The following is a 22922-nucleotide window of genomic DNA, read 5'->3' as shown; positions in this document are numbered from 1 at the left end:
GGTGAGCACCCGCTTGTCAAGTCCCGTCACTGGCCACAGGACACACATTCCCACAGATGTCCGCCATGTAGGGCGAAGATGAAACTTTGCTGAGGTTTTCTTTTAATGGCCTCTACCCTGCCCTGCCCCACCCAGTCACCCCACACAATTGAAATGGCATTCCATGACTCATGTAAAATATCTGAATGAAAATGTCAGTGTGCTTTCCAAGAAAGCCCAGAAGTCTGCAGTACTTAAGGTATTGTGCACACAACATGGTTCCAGGAGCTGCTTTTAATGTGGGGGGAAAAAGACTCAGGAAGGTCAGGCAGAGAAGTTGACGGAGCCCAGGGGACAGTCACTACAAGGCTGGAGGTGAGAGCGGAATGTAGAATGTGCGGCAGCTCGACGTTAGCATTTCATCTCCTGCTTCCGTCTGTCGAATGACCACCACTTTCTCTTCAGTGCTTTCCCCAAGAGCACACAGTCTTTAAAAACTAGCCGCTAGCAGGCGACTGTCCACATTCCTGAAGATGAAGACAGGAGAAGGGAGGGGGGAAAGAAGAGGCATGAAGGGGACAAGAGTTTCCCTGCTTCAGAAGTAACTGTGTTCAGAGGAAAGGACGTTCCTTTCCAACCTCCAACGTCTCTGCCAAACAAATGGGGCTCATTTCCCCCTAATAATCCAATTAAAGTTTTGGTTTTTGTTTTGTTTTATTTAAGTATATTACATGTGCTCACTCTGCTAGACTAGAGGTCTCCACAATGATCCCAAACAAATTATACCCAGAGACCTTCCCAAGGCACAGTGTACTGGGAAGTCTGGGGGAGCAGTGGGGTAGGGCATACTGGGCAGTCGTGGGGAGCAGTGGGGTAAAGCATACTGAGTAGTCGGGGGAAGCAGGGGGGTACAGCATACTGGGCAGTTGTGGGGAGCAGTGGGGTACAGCATACTGGGCAGTCGTGGGGAACAGTGGGGTACAGCATACTGGGCAGTTGGGAGCAGTGGGGTACAGCATACTGGGCAGTCGTGGGGAGCAGTGGGGTACAACATACTGGGCAGTCGTGGGGAGCAGTGGGGTACAGTACACTGGGCAGTCGGAGGGAGCAGTGGGGTACAGTACACTGGGCAGTCGGAGGGAGCAGTGGGGTACAGCACACTGGGCAGTCGGGGGGAGCAGTGGGGTACAGCATACTGGGCAGTCGGGGGGAGCAGTGGGGCACAGCATACTGGGCAGTTGTGGGGAGCAGTGGGATACAGCATACTGGGCTGTCGAAGGGAGCAGTGGGGCACAGCATACTGGGCAGTTGTGGGGAGCAGTGGGATACAGCATACTGGGCAGTCGGGGGGAGCAGAAGGCACAGTGTACTGAGCAGTCAAGGGGAGCAGTGGGCACAGTGTACTGAGGGATCAGTTCCTGGAGCTTAAGTGTTCTGCTTATAGAGATTAGTGCTGTCTGCTTTAAAAAGCAGTCCGGCCTCGGGTGATGTCATGGAACCTCAGAGGCAAAGGTGGCAGAGCGCTGCCCCTCCAAACATCTATTCCCATCCTCATTCCGGGGATATTTTTGTACCTTTTATGAAATCATTTATTTACAATTTAGATGCTTGACGTGAAAAAAAGAATACAATAAAAACAGTTCACTTACATCTCTATTTATGCTATTGGCTTATGGGGTTTTCTAGTATTTCCCAGGAGGAAGAGGTGACATTGGTCTGAGTGCCATGGGCTAAGCCACTGTGCCACTGGAGCTCCAAGAGAAGTGACATTCTTAAATACACGTTATTGAGACTTGTTTTTGTAGGGTGTTTTTTGTTTGGGGTGGTGGTGGTGGTGATGTGTGTGTGTGTGTGCATGTGCGTGTGTGTGTGTGTGTGTGTTCAGACAGGGTCTCTTGTGGCTCAGGCTAGCCTTGGCCTTGCCATGTGATTGATGATGACCAGTAACTCCTAATCCTCTTGTCCCCACCTCCCACCTCCCAAATGTTAGGATTACATATATGAACCAAGACATCTGGCTACAAGTTGGTTTAAAAAAAAAAACCTGCCCAAACACAGTAAACCAGGATCTTATTCTGTAGCCCAGGTTACTTCAGAACTCACTATGTAGCCCTGATAAACCCCATCTCTGCCTCCAGAAGGCTGGGACTGCAGGCTGTGCCACCACACCCAGCTGCTACATTTTGAAGAAGACACTTTGCGATTTCCATTAAGTTAAAAAAAATCCATTTTGAAGCCACAGCATTTGCTTTATTTAATGCTGGCAATCAGATGGCTTGCTTGTTTCTGTCCCTGATTCCTTTATCATCCGTTCGAGCTGTCATCCTCACCTACGGCACTGAAGAGAGCGCACACCCCACACCTCATGTGTCCCGGGTGGCCTCGCTCTGTGGCTAAGGATAACCTTAAATTCCAGCCTCGCTGCCTCCACCTCCCAGCTGCTGAGGTCACAGGCATGCTCTGTCATGCCTGGCATTGGTGGCACTGGCCTTCTGCGATCTAGGCAAGCACTCTACCATCCCCAGTCCGTTTGTGTTATGCTGTTTTCTTTGGGACAGGATCTAGCTGGATAGCCATGGCTGGCCTGGAATTGGATATGAAGACCAAAGCAGCCTTAAAGTTTTAGAGATCCTCTTGCCTCTGCCTCCCAAATGCTGAGGTTATATGTACACCACATCCCTCACTCACCTTTGTAAAGAGATTCCTAGTTTTGTCTGTAACATATTGAATACTTCACTCTTTAAAAAAAAAATTGTTGGGGGCTGGAGAGATGGCTCATCAGTTAAGAGCATTGCCTGCTCTACCAAAGGTCCTGAGTTCAATTCCGGGCAACCACATGGTGGCTCACAACCATCTGTAATGAGGTCTAGTGCCCTCTTCTGGCCTGCAGGAATGCACACAGACAGAATATTGTATACATAATAAATAAATAAATATTTTTAATAAATTGTTTTCTTTTTGAAAAAATTGAAACCACACTGATATTTTTAATGGTCTTATTTGGTGGTTTTGGTGGGTCAAGATTTCTCCTACAAGCCAGGCATGGTGGCAAACACCCAACTCTCAGCACTCAGGAGGTAGAGGCAAATGCATCAGCAGTTTGATGCCATCATGGGCTATACGAGACTTGTTTTAAAACATAACAAAATAAGATTTAAAATATCTAATACAAATAGAGTCACTTTAACCCTCAATTTCTAATATAATGCTAGTCTGTGTCAACATGAATAGTCAAACATGAACAGCTGGCAACACAATACTCTTTCCTAGGCTCCAAAAGAAATCAACCAAGTATTCATATGGTGTGTGTGTGTAGGGCAGAGAGAAGTCATTGGACCAGGGTCCTACACCAAAGCCACGATGTTTCCTTAAAAATAGCAAGAAGGTAGGGTAGGGACCCCATGTTGATGGCCTGCCTCACAAGGCCACGCAAAATGAGTCTAATGCACAGCTGCACATGATGTTAAGACGTGTGTATTGGTTTTCTCCCGTGGTTGCTGATCCACAACTCCTTCCCCAAGGCCACCCCCCCCCCCATCCTGCCTTTAGCCGGCCATAAAGAAATCCTCTGACCTCTCCTGACAGATAGTAAGTTATACTCCTCATTCCAGAAGAGTCTTGTCCATGCCCTAGAGGAAGGAATGCTGTGTGGAACAGCCGAGCAGCCTGCTGAGGCCCTGGAGTCTGACTGGTACCCACCCATGCTGCTGCTGTGAGATTGGACCCTTTTGTCCAACCATATTTCAATACCGTTGTCCTTGCTTCAATCACACTTTCTCAGGGAAATCTCCCCAACACTCAGAGGACAGGGTTCAGGGTTCAGATGGCCGTCTGCACTGCTAAACAGGTGGGTGAGAGACTGTGGAGGGTGCAAGCCCAGGGAGGCTTCTGGAAGCTTTGGTCTCCTCTCCCACAACCACAGCCTTTGTGATATGCTTTACAATAAACTAGAATGGAACAAATCAATCCAACGTAGTCACCGGACTGTGGGAAGCCAGGGTTACAGGAGGAAGTGCAGCAGGAAGTGAGACACGGTCCCACACCTATAAATCACAACACTAGAAGGCAGAGGCAGGAGGATGTTGTGTAGGAATCCCACCTCGGCTACACAGTTCCAGGAACAACACCCACCTTGTCTCAAAAACAAACAAACAGAAGTGTAAAGAAACCAGGAACTTCTCGAAAAAGTGCAGGGGTGGGGGAGTAGCCTTAGGGGTTGGTCCACCATCCACAAGACTGACAGACCCTGTCCCCAGGCAAATAGACAGATCTCGGCGGGGCCCCAGCCAGTATCTACCGCTGTGGAATGCAGCCCGCTGGATTTGCGGGAAGTCACTTCTGAAGTCTGTGTTGACTGCCTGTGAGAACACAGGGATAGCATCACCTTGGAATTGACACACACCTCTGTTGAACCACAATCCTGATGTTTTATCTCCCATCAAGAAAGCCAGTAGAGGAGTGGGAAGGGAGATGCTCAATGTAAGTGCACAGGAGGGATTGTCTATTAGTTTGTTGCCATGACCTTTGGCCTATAATAGAATGCAACTCTCACCAGGGTCCCCACAGGTTCCAGGATAGCTATGAAGAAAAGAAAACATACTGTGACCCCGAAAACAAGGGGGGTAGATAGATAGTTTCATGGGGGGAGGGGAACACTCCCACATGGAAATAAACCTTTCTCCCATCAATATGTGAGAACTTCTGATTCTAAAACTATGAGGTGCTAGAAAAGCTAGTCCTTCTTCAAATACTGGACAATTCTATACAAAACAAACCATCCTTTTAATTGAAGTGCTTCACTGATAGAAAGCTAAGAAAATCATCTTTAAAAAAAAAACAACAAACCCAAAGCGAAAGCATTGGAGCAGATGCTGGGGCCACGGGGTCAGGAGTCCATTTCAGGGTCTGGATGGGAGCTGGTTCAAATACCTTCCTGAAAGGCCGAAAAGATGAGAGGCATTTGAAAACCAGAGCCCAATCATTAAGACTCAGGTCAGTGAGAGACACTGTCTTAAAAGAACAAGATGGCAGGCTCCTGAGGAACAAAACCTAGGGTTCTTTTCTAGCTCCATATGTGTACTCAGACATATGAACACGGCTACATAGGTACACCTGTACATACACAAACACACACACACGGACACATTCAACACAAAATAAATAAGTAAATGAATGAATGAATGAATGAATATATTATGTCTTGCATGCAGGAAGACATAAAAATGGTAAGTCTGGGGGTACAGTCAAAGAGTAGAACACTTGGCTAGCATAACAGAGGCTCTGAGCTCAACTTCTGATACCAAAAAACAAAACAAAACCAACCAAAAACATTAGCAGACAAGCTGGGTATGGTGGGCATGCCTTCAATCACAGAACTTAAGTAGCTGAAGCAAGGGGGTCATGAGTTCAAGGTTCCCATCTCAGGAAACCAACCCCCCTCAAAGTTAATATTATGTGTATGCACGTGTATGAGATACATGTGTGTGCATGTGTGTGAAGTGTATTGTGTGGGCGTAGATGTGTATAAACGGTTAGGTGTTTGATGTGTGTGCCGGTGTGCACACAGAAGCCAGGGGAGGGTGTCTAATGCCAGGGGGAAGGTCTCTTAATGAACCTGAAGCTTGAGAGTTTTCTCCTAAGCTGCATCCAACACACTCCAGCAACCCTTCTAACCACCTCCCCACCTCCCCCCACCCCCCACCCCCGCCCCATCACTGCTGGAATTACAGGCGTGCACAGGCTCTCAGGCTTGCCCAGCACGAGCTCCTAACTGCTGAACCCAGTCCCTCTCCTCATTCCTCCCTGTAGCTGGTTCTATGAGTTAGCAGAGCAGGGACATTCGATGTCCAGTGTGCTGACAAAGGGCCTGAACTAAGTCTGGACAGACAGTCGGTGAACATTGTCATTGATTAAAGAAAACCTATAGGGGCTGGAGAGATGGCTCAGTGGTTAAGAGCACGAACTGCTCTGCTCTTCCAGAGGTCCTGAGTTCAATTCCCAGCAACTACATGGTGGCTCACAACCATCTGTAATGAGGTCTGGTGCCTTCTTCTGGCCTGCAGACATACACGCAGACAGAATATTGTATACATAATAAATTAAAAAAAAGAAAGAAAGAAAACCTGTGGGACTTGTTGATCCCATGCCGTGCCTTCGGCTTGAGGACTTTAGTCATTTATTGTGCTCTAACACACTGTCTAAAGGGGCTGCAATAGTGGGGCGGTGGTGGCGCACGCCTTTAATTCCAGCACTGGGGAGGCAGAGGCAGGTGGATCTTTGTGAGTTCGAGACCAGCCTGGTCTACAACCGCTAGTTCCAGGACAGGCTCCAAAGCCACAGAGAAACCCTGTCTTGAAAAACAAACAAACAAACAAATAAAATAAAGGGGCTGCAAGAAGAAACATGAGCCCTATTCCTGCCTTCACTAGCCAGTCCTGGACCCACATGTTTAAAGCATGCTCCTGTCACCGTGGCTTGAGGGTCTGGGCTTTCAGCCTGTCTGACTTCTGACTTAGGGTGATTCTGCTCAGGGTCTGAGTACAAAGGCCCCTCTCCCCCTGGAAGAGTGTGCTTGGGATCGTGGCGGTGGCTGCAGATCAACTGGGTGTGTCTGTGGGACTTTAGGAAGGTGAATCTCTGAGACAGGACAACCTCAGCATTCACGTGTGTTTTCAAAGCACCCTGGTTAAGGAATGGAACTCTGGGGGGATCTTTGCCAGGACAACAAGAAGATGCGGGGTGCTTGCCAAGAAACATGTTCTAGGAGATGGCAGACTAAAACAGGGCAGGCAATACTTCTGGTGGCTGAAGAAAGCAAAACCACACTATGGTGCCAATCCAGACTGCCACTTAGCCGCTGGCCTGTTGTCATGACAACAGACATGTATAATGCCGTGATCTTGGTAAAGTGAGAAGACAAACAGAATCCCCAACTAAGCAGAATTCCCGGGGGGAGAACAGCACACACTGACAACAGAGGAACAGGGACACTGACAACAGAGGAACAGGGACACTGCCAACAGTTCTCACTCACCACCAGGGGGCCAGCACGATACACCACAGTAGATACACCACAGCAGATACACCACAGTAGATGATACACTATAGTAGATACACCACAGTAGATACACCGCAGTAGATAGATACACCGCAGTAGATACACCACAGTAGATACACCACAGTAGATACACTACAGTAGATAGATACACAACAGTAGATACACAACAGTAGATACACCACAGTAGATACACCACAGTAGATACAGCACAGTAGATACACCACAGTAGATACACTACAGTAGATAGATACACCACAGTAGATAGATACACCACAGTAGATACACCGCAGTAGATACACCACAGTAGATACACCACAGTAGATACACCACAGTAGATGATACACCACAGTAGATACACCGCAGTAGATACACCACAGCATACACCACAGTAGATACACCACAGTAGATACACCGCAGTAGATACACCACAGTAGATACACCACAGTAGATGATACACCACAGTAGATACACCGCAGTAGATACACCACAGCATACACCACAGTAGATACACCACAGTAGATACACCGCAGTAGATACACCACAGTAGATACACCACAGTAGATACACCACAGTAGATGATACACCACAGTAGATACACCGCAGTAGATACACCACAGCATACACCACAGTAGATACACCACAGTAGATACACCGCAGTAGATACACCACAGCATACACCACACTAGATACACCACAGGAGATACACCAAAAGCTGGATCTGCTGGGCTAGAGACGGCTCACAGACACCTACAACTACAGCTCCACGAGCATATATGATGGCTTCCACGGTCGCTGCACTCATGTGCACACACAGCGGTGCCCCCCTCTGCCTTTAACCCCAGCACTCGGGAGGCAGAGGCAGGCAGATCTCTGTGAGTCTGAGACTAACCTGGTCTACAAGAGCTAGTTCCAGGACAGACTCCGAAGCTACAGAGAAACCCTCTCAAAAAAACAAACAAACAAACAAAAAAACCAACCTCCTCCTAGATCTAGGAAAATGGCAGAATGAGTTGTTTTAGACTAGTTATTGTTGCTATGAATTAAAAAAAAATGCAAAAGTTAATCCTTTCCAGGCTGGGTGTGGCTGTGGTGCACACCCGTTATTCCAATACTTAGAAGGCAGAATCAAGAGGACTACAAGTTCAAGGCTACAAAATGAGACTTTGCTTTTGTTTTTAATAATCCTCACTTAAGATATTGGAAAGCATTCATAAGAGTGAAAAACTAAAAGCCAATATCCACATAGGGAGGAACTCGGAGACGAGCATCTGAACTCATCTTAACTTTCCCTTTTGAATGAGTAACTGTCTGTTTCAAAGTCACAGGACTTAGATGGCTGAGATGGCCAGCAGAACTCGCAACTTCCTCAGAGTGCTGGGGGTGGGGGAAGCAGTCTACCCCTCCCAGGGTTATTTCTTAGGAATAATCGTGACAAGAAACAGGACAGTCTTCCTAAGAACTGACGCCCAGCCTCAGCTCAGCTCCATCTCCAAGTACATTAGGGAGACCTGCTTCGGGCCTTCTAGAAAAGTCTCTAGAGGCAGAGCATCAGCTAGAGCCCTGGCTCTTCCACTGGCAGTGCCTCACAAAATGCATCCTGGGGGCTCCTGGATGGAAAGCAGGTGAAGGCAGACTTTAGAACTAGGGCCGAATGACATTCAGAGAAGTCCGTCTCAGCTGCGAACTCTGAAATAACAATAATTAACATGTCTGAGAAATTAAATGATTTTAAACATTTTTAGAATGTAGCAAAACTATTAGAAAAGACCCAAATAGAAATCCAACAACTGAACAATACAATTAACTTAAAAGATGCATTTCAAAGCAGATTAATTAGACCTAGCTGAAGAAATAATAAAGACACATCAGGATAAAATATCCAAACTGAAGGATGGAGAATGCAGGGAAAGCAAGGCAGACACAGAGAAATACTATTCGGTAGCTCACACAGTAGGTGTGGTCCCAGGAGAGGAGGAGTGACTGTGGGTGGATGGGAAAACCAGGAGGAGAGGTCATTTCCAAACCTGACTGAAGCAGTTACTTTGTTTGTTTGCTTAGGTATTCAAGGGTCTGCTTGTAAGGGTTTATTTGTGAGGGGGATGAATGTGTGCGTGTGTACACACAGAGGTCAACCTCCACCTTGGTGTTGAAGACAACATCTCTCCCTGGGACCGGAGACTCACTGGTTAACCTAGGTTGGCTTAGCCAGCAAGCCCCGAGGATCCTCCTGTCTGTGCCTCCTGCCCAGTTCTGGGGTTACAGCCAAGGGTGGGTTCTGGGGATTGAACTCCAGTTCTCATCATTTCAAGGCAAGCGTTTCCCATCTCTCTAATCCTTTAAAGACCTTTTTAAGAGACAGTTTGCCTGCTATACTAAGCATAGAACAACAAAACACTCCCTCTCAAACAAGAAAGAAGGTAAAGTCTGACACTTGAGGTTGTCTTCAGACTTCCACACATGTGCTGTAGCACCCCCGCGTGCGCACACACACACACACACACAATATATATATATATATATATATATATATGTATATATATATATATGCCTAAACTTTCAGTCTAAGAAAGGAAAGTTCCCTTCCAAATGAAGATTTACAAAGTTTCTGTAGCATTAGCTATGATCAAATTAAAGGCTCTCATTAACACATGAAACTTGCCCAGGGAAGAGAATTGCTGAGACATTACTTGCCCACCAGCAGGTATATGATGAGCCGATGCTGCAGATGAACAAAGTACAAGCCTTCATGGTTAATAATACGACAGGAAAATAAAACTTTTGAAGTCATGAGTCTCGGTCTTAAGTGACAAAGGGCCAACAGATGAGCATTTAGGCGTCAGGTTCTCTGTTGTCCACTCACAATGGGGGACCTCCCTTAAGGAAGAGCAACCCCTCTTCCTTTGGAAAAGAATAAGGCTAAAGAATGAATGAGAGGAGTTTTGTTCCCCTAACCAGTTCACTGCAAGACTTGAAAATGATTCCTATGAAAACCCTGGGCTTAAAAATGACTGTGTCCAGCTGGGTACTGCAGAGAATACACATGGTCCAAAATATCTGAAAAGCTGAGGCAGGAGAATCCACTGAGCCCAGGGTCCAGGGCTATAGTGTACTGTGTTGATCTATGTTGACGTTCACACTATGCTTAGCATCCTTAAGGTGACCTCTCAGGAGTGGGTAACCATGGGACTAATCAGAGTGGGAAGATGCCTAGGAACAGCCTGAACAATGTGATCAGACCTTGTCATTAAAAAAAAGATAAAGCAGTAGCCATTGTTGTTGTTGATGTGCGCTGTGCATCACTGTGCAACTGAGAGACCGCTTACGACACAGTTAATGTGACTCGCCACTGCATTCATGTTGAGCAGCTAATTTTAGCTCAGGATCTCTAGAAAGCAAGCCCAAAGGCAGGACCAATCAAGAGCTAGCACGTAACATCCACACAACTGCCCCTGTAAGGACAAGACCCCCATTGGCAGCAGAGACACTCTACTGTGTAATAGCTTTTGGTGCTGAGGATAAACACACAAGTTAGTGTCTCCTGGCTACAGGACAGAATGACAGAAAATCCTTCAGTGCGGAATGACTTCCTAATCTACTTATGGCAGCTCCCAGCAGTTACCAGCTTCTTAGGGTATGAACAGCCACAGGAAACACAAGGAAACAAGCAGAACTGAGGTTGTCCATGACATCAAGGATCTCTTGGAATAAGATACAAATGTGTTTTTGTCTCACTGACATGTCTGAAAGTAGGAGCCATGAAATTCCCATTACTGAGCTGAAGTAAAGGGGAACAAGAATAAAAACCCCATTCCTGGAGGAGGAGTGAGAACAGATGCTGTCCACCCCAGGGAGAGCCAGGAGCCCTGCAGAGGCCGCCCTGGGGATACAACACCTGGGACAATGGTCAGAATTTTCCCCAGGCTCAAAGGTCTTAAGCCGTAAGTAAGAGATGAGCACTTTTGGGGAGGAGAGCATGGAACCAGACCTTCATGAAGGGACATGCAAAGGGAGGACCAAGTGCTGAGGATGGAGCAGACGTGGAGAGGAAATCCCACATGAGCCTCTGGCCAACTAGTCATTGTCTTAAACACATGGCATTACTGACAGGACTGGGAATCTTCCATGCACCTAGGGTAACCAAAGCAACCCCAAACCTTAAAATTCACCCAACTTCGGGCTAGAATTTTAAGGTTTGGAGTTGCTATGGTTACCCTAGGTAATCATAACTCGAATCTGCAATAAATACCTAGCAGAAGAAAAGGTGTACCCATGCCAGACTTTAAAACTGGTTATGCCAGCATCTATTGTCCTGCTGGAGATGGCTAGATTTTAAAGTCACAAGGCATACAAAAGGCAAGAAAGATTAGCAGCAGATACCCAGAAAACAAAGTGATCATCAGAGACTCAGATATGGCTCAGACATTGGGATGATCTGATGGTAATTATAAATAATTATGATTAATATGCTAAAGGCATTCATGAGAAATTGATCCATATGTGTTATTTCAGCAGAGACTCAGAAGCCATGAGGAGATGCCCAAAAGAATGCTAGAAAAGAAAACAACAAAGAAACAGAGTTGAAGAATGTCTCTTGACAGCTCACCAGAAGACACGACTCAGAAGAGAAAGGCGTCTGCGTCCTTAAAGACTGGGTTGGTTGACAGAAATCATCCAAAACAATAAACAGAAAGGCTGAGAATGAAAAGAGCATCCATGATTGCCAGTAACAACGTCAAGTAAACATGTGAAACTGGGGGCATTGTGGGTGAGGAGAATGGGAAGGATGGGAAGGAAAGTCATTAAAGGCTAAGAATATTACACTTATAATAAAAACCACAAAGCACAGACCCCAGAAGGTCAGAAGATACTGTTGCGGGGGGGGGGGGGGGGGTCTGTGGGTGTCTGTGTGTGAGTTTGGGTCTGTGTGTGATTGTGAGTGGGTGTGTCTATGTGTGAGCTTATGTCTCTGTGTGTGTGTGTGTGAGATCTTGTATGTGTCTCTCTGTGTGTGTGTGTGTGTGTGTGTGTGCACGCGCGTGTGTGTCCACAAGAGAAAATCAGACCCACTGGAGCTGGAGTTACAGGTGGTTCTGAGACACCCAAAGTGTCCCCAAAGTGGGGACACTTAACTCAGGTCTTCCGGAAGAGTAGCAAACCCTGGGCCATCTCTCCATGGCCTGTATGTTTTTTAAAACCTCCCACACTTCCTGTACCTAGATACATTATATTGAAAATATTGAGAACTGCAAGCAAAAGGAAATTTTGGAAGCAGACAGGAAAAGTAGATATATACAACAAAAGTAAGAGTTGCAATAGATTTTCTTAGAAATGGTACAAAATAGTAAACAATGTAGTTAGATCTTTGTTTTGGAGCTTGGGGGATTTATTTTTTTTAGATTTTGTTGGTTTGTTTTGAGACAGGGTCTTACTATGAGACAAGGTCTTACTACGCAGCCTTGGTTGGCTTGGGACTCATTATGCAGACCAGGCTAGCTTCAAGTTCACAGAGATCTCCGTGTCTCCTGAGTGCAGGGATTAGTGTGTGCCACCATGCCTGGCTGCAGTTACATCCTTAAGTGCTAAAAGAAAACCCCTGCCAACTCAACGTTGCACACCAAGTACTCTTCAAAACTGAAGGAGTAAAACCATGCCCGAGGAAAGCAACAACTTAGGAAATTTGTTCTTGGAGTATCTAATGCATCTACAAGAAAGGTCAGAGCAAAGTCCATAGGTAAAGGAAAATAAACCCAGAAAGAAACCTGGATCTGTTCAAAGAAGAAATAGGATCACAGAAAGTACAGCACAAGTTTTCGTGCTGTCAGTTGCTCTACAACATAACTAACCAAAGTGGAAGTGAAGTGAAGACAAGACGAGAGATCTAGAGATGGTGAGCGGCCCAGTGGTCCAGAAATAGTGAGCTGCTCAGCAATCCAGAGATGACAAGACAGTGGTCCGGAGATGGTGAGTTGCCCAGCAGCCCACAGCTACCTCAACATTCTCTAAGCTTCAAAGTTCCATTTGTTTGGTGTCTGGAGACTATGTAGCCCTGGCTGACCTGGAATGGTCTGTGGTCTGCGTAGACCAGGCTGGCCTTGGACTCACTCAGATCCTGCCTGTCTCCCAAGTGCTAGATTAAAGCACGCCCCACCATGCCGAACAAGACATTAAAAGCTTTATTTTTCAGAAGTACAAACAATGACTGAAGGGTAGAATAACATGAGGGAAACGATGACTAACACAAGCTCGGGGGAAATAAAGCAGATGCGACAAACAGAGAACAGCTGAGATGCACATTTAAGCATCTGCATCGCGAGTTGCGCTGCATATGAATGGTCTAAGCACCTCAATTAAAAGGCAGAGGTTTTGGGGTTGGATCCTGAAAGGTAAATGGGTAGCCCTAGATAAGTCCAAGGGAAAAGAGGGGAAACTGCTATGATCTGGGTATAGCATCTCCCAAGGGTTCAGTGTGGGGATCCTGGCCATGGGAAGAGGTATCATATAGGCTGAGGTTGTTTTGGGTCCTTCCCTTCAAAATGATGCAGTTCTCATGGTACCCTGTTAGTTACAAAAGAGCAAACCTACCCACTCTGTCTCCTCCTCACATCTTGTCATATGATGTAACAAAAGGGCCCTCATCAGAATGCCTTAAGTGTTGAGATGCTTAACCTCTAAAACTGTGAGCTGAAGAAATACCGCTTTTCTTATCCCTGCCCCAGGGCTCTAGTGGGTAGGATAAATATCTTTTTTTTTTTTTTAGAAAGTATCCAACTTCAGGCATTTTGTTACAGCAAAGGAAAAAATACAAAACACATCCTTGTAAATGCAAAAGAAAGGTAAAGGAACTACATTGTATCTGAAATGGAGACCTCAGAACAAAAAAAAAAAAAACACTAACGGATAAAAAAGAGCAAACATCCTGGGAAAAATTGATGGTAATGTTCCAAGAAGATACAGCAATCCTGAACAGTAACACCTCTTGCACAGAGCAGGGGTGGGAGAACCAGCAGGGACGCCTCTCACACAGGTCAGGGGAGGGAGAAGGAGCAGGGACACACAAAGGGCTTCAGGATAGTGGGAAGACTCTGGTACGATAGTTACAGACACAGGCCAATGTGCTCGTGTCCAAGCCCACAGAATAAAAACCATCAAGAGTGAACCCCAACTTCAACTATGGAAGGTGAATGACATGTTTCTTGTTTACCAACTGCATTGTGGGTAGTGAAAGGCGATCTAGCTACTGTGGTGGGATGGTCATGGGAAGTCACTGTGCCTCCTTCTGACTTTTACTGGCAAACCAACACTTCTCTCAAATAAAAAACCAAACATATGAGACAACATATTTTGGATATTAATTACTAATTTCCTTATAAAGTTAAGTGTGTGTGTGTGTGTGTGTGTGTGTGTGTGTGTGTGTGTGTGTAGTAAAAACTAAGGGCTGGAAAGAGAAGCAGACATATCCTCAGGACAAGCAGACAGAGACTGCAATACGACAGCAGCTGTCAGTCTATCAGCCAACTTGATCTGTTTGACCACCCGCAGGCCACTCCTCCCAAGAGCACATGTGAACTGGTCACAAAGACGGTGCGTATCTTGGCCACGACATAAAGACATCATCCAGGAATGCTCTTGCATTAGAACTGACATAAAATGTACAATAGAAGAATAATTAGGAAATGCCCAAATATCTAGAAATTAATTAACACAGATCCTAATAATCCAGAATGAAAGTAGAATTAACATGGAAAATTAGAATTGCTTTGTTGAGACAAGGTCTCACTCTCTATCCCAAACTAGCCTGGAACTCACTATATATATATATATATATATATATATATATATATATATATATATATACCCACCCTACGCTAACCTGACTGGAAATTAGAACATTTTAATTTATAAAAATAAAAATAGCACATAAAATAATTGGTTTCAACTAAAGAAGAGTTGAAAGGGCAGTTGACAGCTGTACATGTGTATGATGAGAAAGAAGAAAAATAATTAAATTATTTTGGCCCCTTTGACTTTTCTTTTTCTAAGTTCCAACTTCTCTATTTGCTTGTTTATTTATTTTGCAGTTTAGGGATAGAGCCTGGGATGCTAGGCAAGCATTGCCAATGAACTGCAGTCCAGCCTTTGAATTTTTTAGATGGGGTTCTGCTATGTAGCTCAGGTTGGTCTCAGATGTAGTGTTCGTATCTGTGCCTCTGCAGTTCAATGTATATTTTAATTGATACATAAAAATAAAAAAATGAAACCGGGCGGTGGTGGCGCACGCCTTTAATCCCAGCACTCGGGAGGCAGAGGCAGGCGGATCTCTGTGAGTTCGAGGCCAGCCTGGTCTACAAGAGCTAGTTCCAGGACAGGCTCTAAAAAAGCTGCAGAGAAACCCTGTCTCAAAAGACCAAAAAAAAAAAAGAAAAAAAATAATAAAAAAATGAGGCTGAGGATATGGCTCAGTGGGTAAGAATGCTTGCTATGCAAACATGAAATTTTATTAAAATTCAAGACTCTCCCTTAAGAAGCCAGAAAAAGAGAACTGGGCATGATGTTGCTTGCCTGTGATTCTAGTGCTTGGGGTCAGGAGTTCAAGACCACCCTTGGTTACATAACAAGTTCAAAGCCAGCTTAGACTGCTTGATTCTTTGTCGAAAACAAGCAAGAAAACAAGATTTCAGCAAACTGGTTCCTGACAGTGGTATGGAAAAGTAAGGCTGGGGAGCTTGTGCGAAGTCCTGAGTTCGATCCCTGGCACTGAGAAATCTTAATAATCATACGAATACTATAAACAAAGGCGATATGTTGAACTTTAATACACAGCAACGTTATGAAATCTGTACGTGTATCAAAACATTACACAACACCCTACAGATATGTATAAGATGTGCAGGTACAGAGATGCATATGCAGGCCAGAGAGGACATCAGGTGTCCGTCTCCATTGCTCTCAGCTTATTCCTTTGAGGCAGGGTCTCTCACTGACCTCAAGCTTGCCATCTGGGGCCAGGCTAACTGGCCAGTGCACTGGGAGCCCCTAATGCTGGGGTTACAGGGCACACAGCCATGGATCTTTACATGGGTGCCAGGGTCTCATGTTTGCATAGCACTGAGCCACAAGGGAATTTGCCAGGAAGTCCCCTCCTAGAAGCTGAGGGCGGATGCATTCGGCAGGTCCCTGTGCACAGCCATGCTCACACCTCCACAGCACTGAGAGCTGTGGAAGACAAGAGATACCCAGTGAACAGTTCATGGAGAGCTGGACAGAGCGCCACACTATGGAGCCCGCCCCACATTCTAGCAGTAAGAGGAAATGACAGGTGAGTTTTAAATGATGGAGAATCAATCAGAATGGCCATCTGGACATCTAAAACAATGGCAGAAGAGAGGAGGAGAAGCACATCCAAAACGAATTCAGGAAACAGAGTCACCTCACGGTGGCTGGGCGGACATGGGGGGGTCTGGAACTGAGGACATGTGCCAGGCCTCCGGCTCAGGGAGCTGGCAGACGGAGGCGCCCACAGAACTCTCCAGACTGAAGACACAAATGACTGCCTTGGAGTAGGTGGATGTTAGGATATGCTCTCTGCACTCACTCAGTAAGAGCAACGATCAGATCTGTGGCATGAAAACAAGGCAACAAAATAAACTAGGACAGGTTCGAGCGCTGTCCTCAGAAGAGTTCTGGAGCCCTTCCAGCCTCTGAGGCAGAGAAGACTGTGAGTGTCCTGCTGGTGTGAATATTTCCTTGGCAGCGTCCACCATGCAAGAAGCCATTACATAGCAGCACAAGCCATTTATGAGCCCACACTTAGAATAATAGCTCAGCAGCTGCCTCGCTCTTCGCCATATTTCCAAGCACAGATCATAGGTTTCACCCGCTCAGCCTTGCCTGGGCCTGTGGCTGTGCCTAAATCCAAGGCTCCCATCACAGGGAGCCTCCAGTCCGGCTGCTCCCTTAATTCCGGCCAACCACAGGGGAGGTCACCAAGTTTGCTCCATCCTAGAGTAATGGGTACACAGTTTTATCTTCTAATACCTGCAGGAATGTGCCTCCCCGTAGCCTTTGCTCTCAGAAATCAAATGAGAAAAAGCAGAGAAATGTCAGCATCTGTTATTATCCACTAGTATGTCCAAGCATTTCAAGCGATACCTGGTACCTGGCGAGCAGTTTCTGTCCCTTTTCATTTAATTCCCAGAGTGAGGCTGGGGAGATGCCTTGGTACGTATGGTGCCTCGGTAAATACACAGGCACGAGGACCCGAGATGGGCTACCCAGTACCCACATTAAAGCCAAATGTTGTCACAAGCATCTGTGAGCCCAACCCAGGGCTGTGGGGCAGCAGAGACAGGCAGATCCCTGGAACTCATCAGCCAGCCAGTGGACCAATGGAGTCCAAGTCTAGTGAGAGAGCCTGACCCCAAAACTAAGGCAGACAGCAAAAGGAGACACCTAGTGTCAACTGCAGGCCTCCACACACTCAGACAAACACACCACATATGTGTAAACATATGTGCTACACAAACACACACACACACACACAAAAATAAATACATAAGGAAATTTCAGAGTAACCATGTTATAGTTTGGATTTGAAATGACTCCCAAAGGCCCGTGACACAAAGGTTGAGTCTCCGGCCTATGACAGTATTGGGAGTTAGAACTCTTAGGAGGTCGACCCTAGGGAAAGGACACGGGACCCCTGAGTGAGAGGGGCACAATCTTAAAGGGAACTGTGTGATCGTTCCTCTCCTCCCCCTTTTCCTTCCTGGCTACCAGGTGCTCCCACCATGGTGAGCTGCCTCATCCTGGGCCCAAGAGACCAGTGCTGGAGACGACACAGCTCATATTCTTGTTTTTCTCACATTTTACAAATGACAAACATTTCCTGAACTCATAGGGCTAAGTACCCACCAGCAGGGAGACTACTTAGTCACCAGGTCTATCCGGGGCCAGGCTTCGAAGAGGACAACTAAACTCAAGTTCCCACTGAGAAGGTCAGCTCTTAGTGACTCTTACGTCACTCATAACTGACAGACACCTGTGTGGGAAGCCTCTTTAAAAACTAAGTATGTTTGCATCTCTACAAAAGCAATCCTTTGTATCACTACAAAGAATTTAGGCAGCCCGGCAGTGGTGGCACACGCCTTTAATCCCAACACCAGGAGGCAGAGGCAGGTGGATTTGTGAGTTCGAGGCCAGTCTGGTCTACAAGAGCTAGTTCCGGGACAGGCTCCAAAGCTACAAAGAAACCCTGTCTCAAGAAACCAAAAAAAAAAAAAAAAAAAAAAATTAGGCAAGTGTCTCTCAAAAACATTTACAAAAAGAAGTAATATTTTGTGGGATTTCAGGGAGGTTTACTCCATATCAAGTTTAGTTCAAGTTCACAGTGTTTGATTTTACCTAGGGAAAAAAATAAATGAGACTCTGTTTGCACGTCATTCTGAAGGGAGCCAATTAGTATCAGAACTTAAAATCTGTCTAGCACACTCCCCATCTGCCACTTCCTCCCATCCCCCTCCCTCCCTCTCTCTCCCTTTCTCCTCTCTCTTCTTCTCTCTCTCTTCCTCCTCCATTCCCCTTCTCTCATTTCGTTTTCTGAGTCAAATGTGGTTTTTTTTTTATTTTAATTTGCTCTTATTTTTCAAAGACATGAGGAAGAGATCTGGTCAGTTGTCCTCATCAACAACTTAGACCACAAAACCCAATACATGAACAAGTTCAACAGAACCACCATATATGGGCTACCCATGCATGCTTCAGCATTGCCAGGGCATAAATTTCAAAAAAAAATTCATTTCAATGATATAGAAGTTGAAAACCCAGTATCTGAAATGCTCCAGTAAAGGACATCAGATCCTCTGGAGCATGTTGTGAGCTGCCTGATGTGGGTTCTGAGAACCAAACTGGGGTCCTTCACAAGAGCAGCAAATGTCCCTAACCTCCCATCCATGTCTCCACCCCCATAACTTTACTTTTATTCATGCCTTGTGGCTTCTAAGTTGGCATGTGATATAAAGACATGTCCCCCTCGAAATAAGCCCTGTAAGAGCAAGAAACTGTACTGCGTCCCCTGGGATCTGATGGGGACTGTCCCCAATCTCTTCAAGACCCCACTGCATCCTGTATGCCCCAACGCTACAGCTTTCCTGCTCCATGGAACTGAAGGAATCAAAGGCGCTCTCTCCTGTGCTACCTGTGAGGTGATGCCATACCTCTCCTATTTCAAGGCCAGATCTTGACTGCCTGTGGCCATTAACTGACTCTACCTCATAAAGCTCACCTACACTTCCTCTTCCTTTCTGTGAACTACCGTGACACCTTTAGCTCTTATAGGCACAGACTAAACCGTGAACTGACATGAGGCCTCCTCTGTCCACACAGACAGTCTCAGGGATGTTCTCCCAGTGATACAGGCTCTCTCGCACGTGCCTCCCACACATACGCTGAGATTTTTTAAGTATAAATGGAATGAAGTTTTATGAGAAATTATTGTAAAATTTTCCATTTGTGCCATCGTGTCCATACTGAAGATGTTTGGAGTTTTGGAACATTCTGGGTTTTAGATTTTTAGGTGAGGGGTGTTCAACTTGTACCAACAACAACAGTTTATGTAGAAAGGCAAAACAATTTCTTCACCAGCCCTTCCCAAACATTCTAAGACGGACAATGGCCACAATTTAAAGGATTCGGACTTCTAAGCATCCCAACTATTCTCCAAGTTTAAAGGACTAAGGATGAATAAACAAAAGTTCCTCAGCAGGGAACAGCTTGAACAGAGCCAGAAAACTAAGCTAGGAGTCCCAGAATTCCACAGCTACTCCCCACCCTGCTGACCTGCTGTGTGAACTCAGGCGAGCCACTCAACCTCTTCGGACCCTGAACCTCAGAGAAACAAACACAACGCGATTCAGCATCGAACCAAAACACTTCAGTGTGCAAGATTCTCTGGGGCTGGGCCGGGGTGAAGAGTTCCTAGGGACACCTCCAGAATAACCGGGAGGTTGGGTTTCATTTTCTCCCTTAAGAAAGGAAAGAGCCCTGAGCAAGCATTTGGAGACACCCCACACCTCACCCCACCCCCTGGGCCTTCAAGGGGACAGGACAGTTCAGCCCTTGAGCAAGGGTCAGATAAAACAAAGACAGGCACAGATCACACTGAGGTAGATCCGCCACTCCCACGCAGGTGGGCTCACACCTCTCGGTCTCGTGGGTTATTTTGGGCATCTCTTCTTAGCACAGACCTGGCGCTACCCCGCGATGAGCTTACCAGATATTGGCAGCCATGACCCGATTGCCTCCTGAAGTCAGACCCTCAAGGGCTCCAGCTGTCCTACTGGCAGAGGCAACAAGAAACTCTTTAACAAGCATTAAAAAGCCCAAGGGACACAGGAAAATGTTGATAAATTTAACCATATTGGAAATGATGATTTATGCGCATAAAAGGACACCAAGAACACAGCAGGGCACTTTTAAAACAAAGGATTTAGTACATAAAATAAAAAAAAAGCAGTTAGTATGAATCCATTAAAGAATTGTTAAAAGATCTTACTTAACTGGGCAAACCAGGTTCTGTACCACAGGCAGAGAGGAAGTTAAAAAGCAGCTCAGACACCCAGTCTTTCAGAGAAAGGAAGCACAGACTACAGCACCTCAGCAGAATGGAAACATTCACATCTCTCGGGTGGCTCTGAGGGAAAATGAACTGGTAACTCCAGGAAATTGGGTGTGTGCGTGTGTAAGTTGTACACATGTGTATTAATCACTACATACCTTAACTATTCATACAAATAAACATTTGTATATATGTTTATATGTGTGAATACTCACTAAATCATTCTTTTTATTATTTAAATATAGTATTTTATTAATTCCTTGAGAATTTCATAAATCTATACGTGAGACAGGGTCTCATGGAGCCTAGGCTGGCCTTGAACCTCTAATCCTCCTGCCCCTGCCTCCCGAGTGATAGGCTTATAAGCGGGTACCACCATGCTTGGCTTTTTGGTATTCTTTATAATCCCACTTATAATAAGCTAGTAATTCTTGTTCATCTATCAACAGAGATTAGCTGCAGTGTGCAATAGTTAAGCATGGCAAAGAACGAAGACAAGTTGTGGAATTACACAAGAGGAAACCATTCATTTAATTCAGAATCATCCAATACAAAACTATGGCTGCACTTGCCTGTCATGAAAGTAAACAGTGGGGCTGGGAGTAAAGATGAGTTCTCACCTGTAATGAACACAACTCTGGGTGTGAACCTCGTGCTGAAACACGGTTACACACGCATGCACACACACACACATACACGCATGCACTATAAGCAGCCACTGTGGCTCATGCCAGCAGCCCCAACACTTAGAAGTCTGAAGCCGTAAGTATAAGGCCAGCATGTAAGTACAAACACAGTAAGTTTCAGGCCAGCCTAGGCATAAGACCCTGTCTCGAAAACAAAAACAAACAAGCAAAAAATACCCCAAATGAGAAATTTCACATTTGACTAAGACCCTCTATTTGCTGCTGTCTAGCCCTGAAATCAAGGCTCTGCCCCCAGCTGCTTTCTGGACGGTTGGGAAGCTAGCCTCCTGTGGCTCTCGCTCCTTCCCCCAGCAGCTGCTAGCCCAGTGCCTGATGCACAAGTCCGAGACAGTCTTAAATTAAAACTGTGTTCTTATCAAGGGCCTTCATGACTTATGGCACCTCACAAGTAGGTTAGGTCACATGACATGGACTTTCCCCTGACTCCTTTGCCTTCTAGAACTGAAGGGCCTCCCTTTCAGGACCCTGGCTTGCTATTTTTGCGGCTCTGAAGGCTCACCGTCCCTGTGCAGGGCCTCATGGGGCTGTCAGTGGCAGTGATGCTGTAACTGTCCCAGCAAAGCTCTTCTGAAGGGTGATTTGTCTCCACTTCCCTTCTACAGAACCTATTAAATCTCTTTAACTTTCCTCTAATGTCATGGGGTGATCCTTGAGAACAGAATACACCTAAAATAGGGAGCTATGTTTTTTTGTTTGTTTGGTTTTGGTTTTTCGAGACAGGGTTTCTCTGTAGTTTTGGAGCCTGTCCTGGAACTAGCTCTTGTAGACCAGGCTGGCCTCGAACTCACAGAGATCTGCCTGCCTCTGCCTCCTGAGTGCTGGGATTAAAGGTGTGCGCCACCACCGCCACGTGGGAGCTATGTCTGTGAAGTTAGGTCTTTAATATTTTGTGTGTGTGTGTGTGTGTGTGTGTGTGTTTGTATGCATGCAAACATGTCATGATGTACATGCAGAATTTGGAGGACAATCATGGGAGTCGGTTCTCTCTTCCTATCATGTGAATCCTAGGGATCCAACTCAGGTCACCAGGCTTGGCAGCAAGCAAGCACCTTTACCTTTACCTGCTGAGCCATCTCAGCAGCCAGCATTGTTTGTTTTTTTTGTTTTGAAACCTGATATATCATTATGTTATTCTATACAGTTTTGTATGTCTAGAATCTTTCATGAAAAAAATGCTACCAGCCCCACTTTAAAAATACCTGGAGAAACAGACGTCACAGCCTTCATGGGGATGCTCTTTATCTACACTAAAATATGTTAGCTACTTGAATTTCACAAAAGAAGCTAAATTGCTGAAAGTTTCCAGTTTTGCAATCAGTGGGCCTCTTCTTGATCCCACATCGCCTCAGAGCTTAGTTTTCATGTTGAAACCATGCCACAGCTATTCAACCATCTTTGGAATGAAACCATGACCCCTGGTAGGATTCGCATCCCTGGCCATCCACAGAACACACTAGAAGCTGTTTTCCAACACTCCTTTCTAGAAATGCCTCTTGTAGCTCACTGTTGGGTTTCTAGCATGCTCAGGTGAAAAGTAGGTATGAGGCCTCTAGAAACCGTACATGAA

The 22922-nt window shown here is 45.8% G+C and overlaps 1 protein-coding gene and 1 long non-coding RNA gene across 2 annotated transcripts in view; both read right to left on the bottom strand.

The window, feature by feature from the left end:
- Positions 1 to 22922, bottom strand: part of Cryl1 (crystallin lambda 1) — a 96965-nt gene that overhangs the window by 34584 nt on the left and 39459 nt on the right. The window lies entirely within an intron of this gene.
- LOC119800419 lies at positions 259 to 2765 on the bottom strand. Its single transcript, XR_005283019.1, has 2 exons — positions 2668 to 2765; positions 259 to 506 (listed from the first exon to the last, which is right to left on the bottom strand). It is a non-coding gene; the product is annotated as an uncharacterized LOC119800419 (long non-coding RNA).

The sequence above is a fragment of the Arvicola amphibius genome, chromosome 13 (genome assembly GCF_903992535.2).
Source record: "Arvicola amphibius chromosome 13, mArvAmp1.2, whole genome shotgun sequence".
Taxonomy (NCBI): domain Eukaryota; kingdom Metazoa; phylum Chordata; class Mammalia; order Rodentia; family Cricetidae; genus Arvicola; species Arvicola amphibius.
This window is presented reverse-complemented; position numbering and strand designations above follow the sequence as displayed.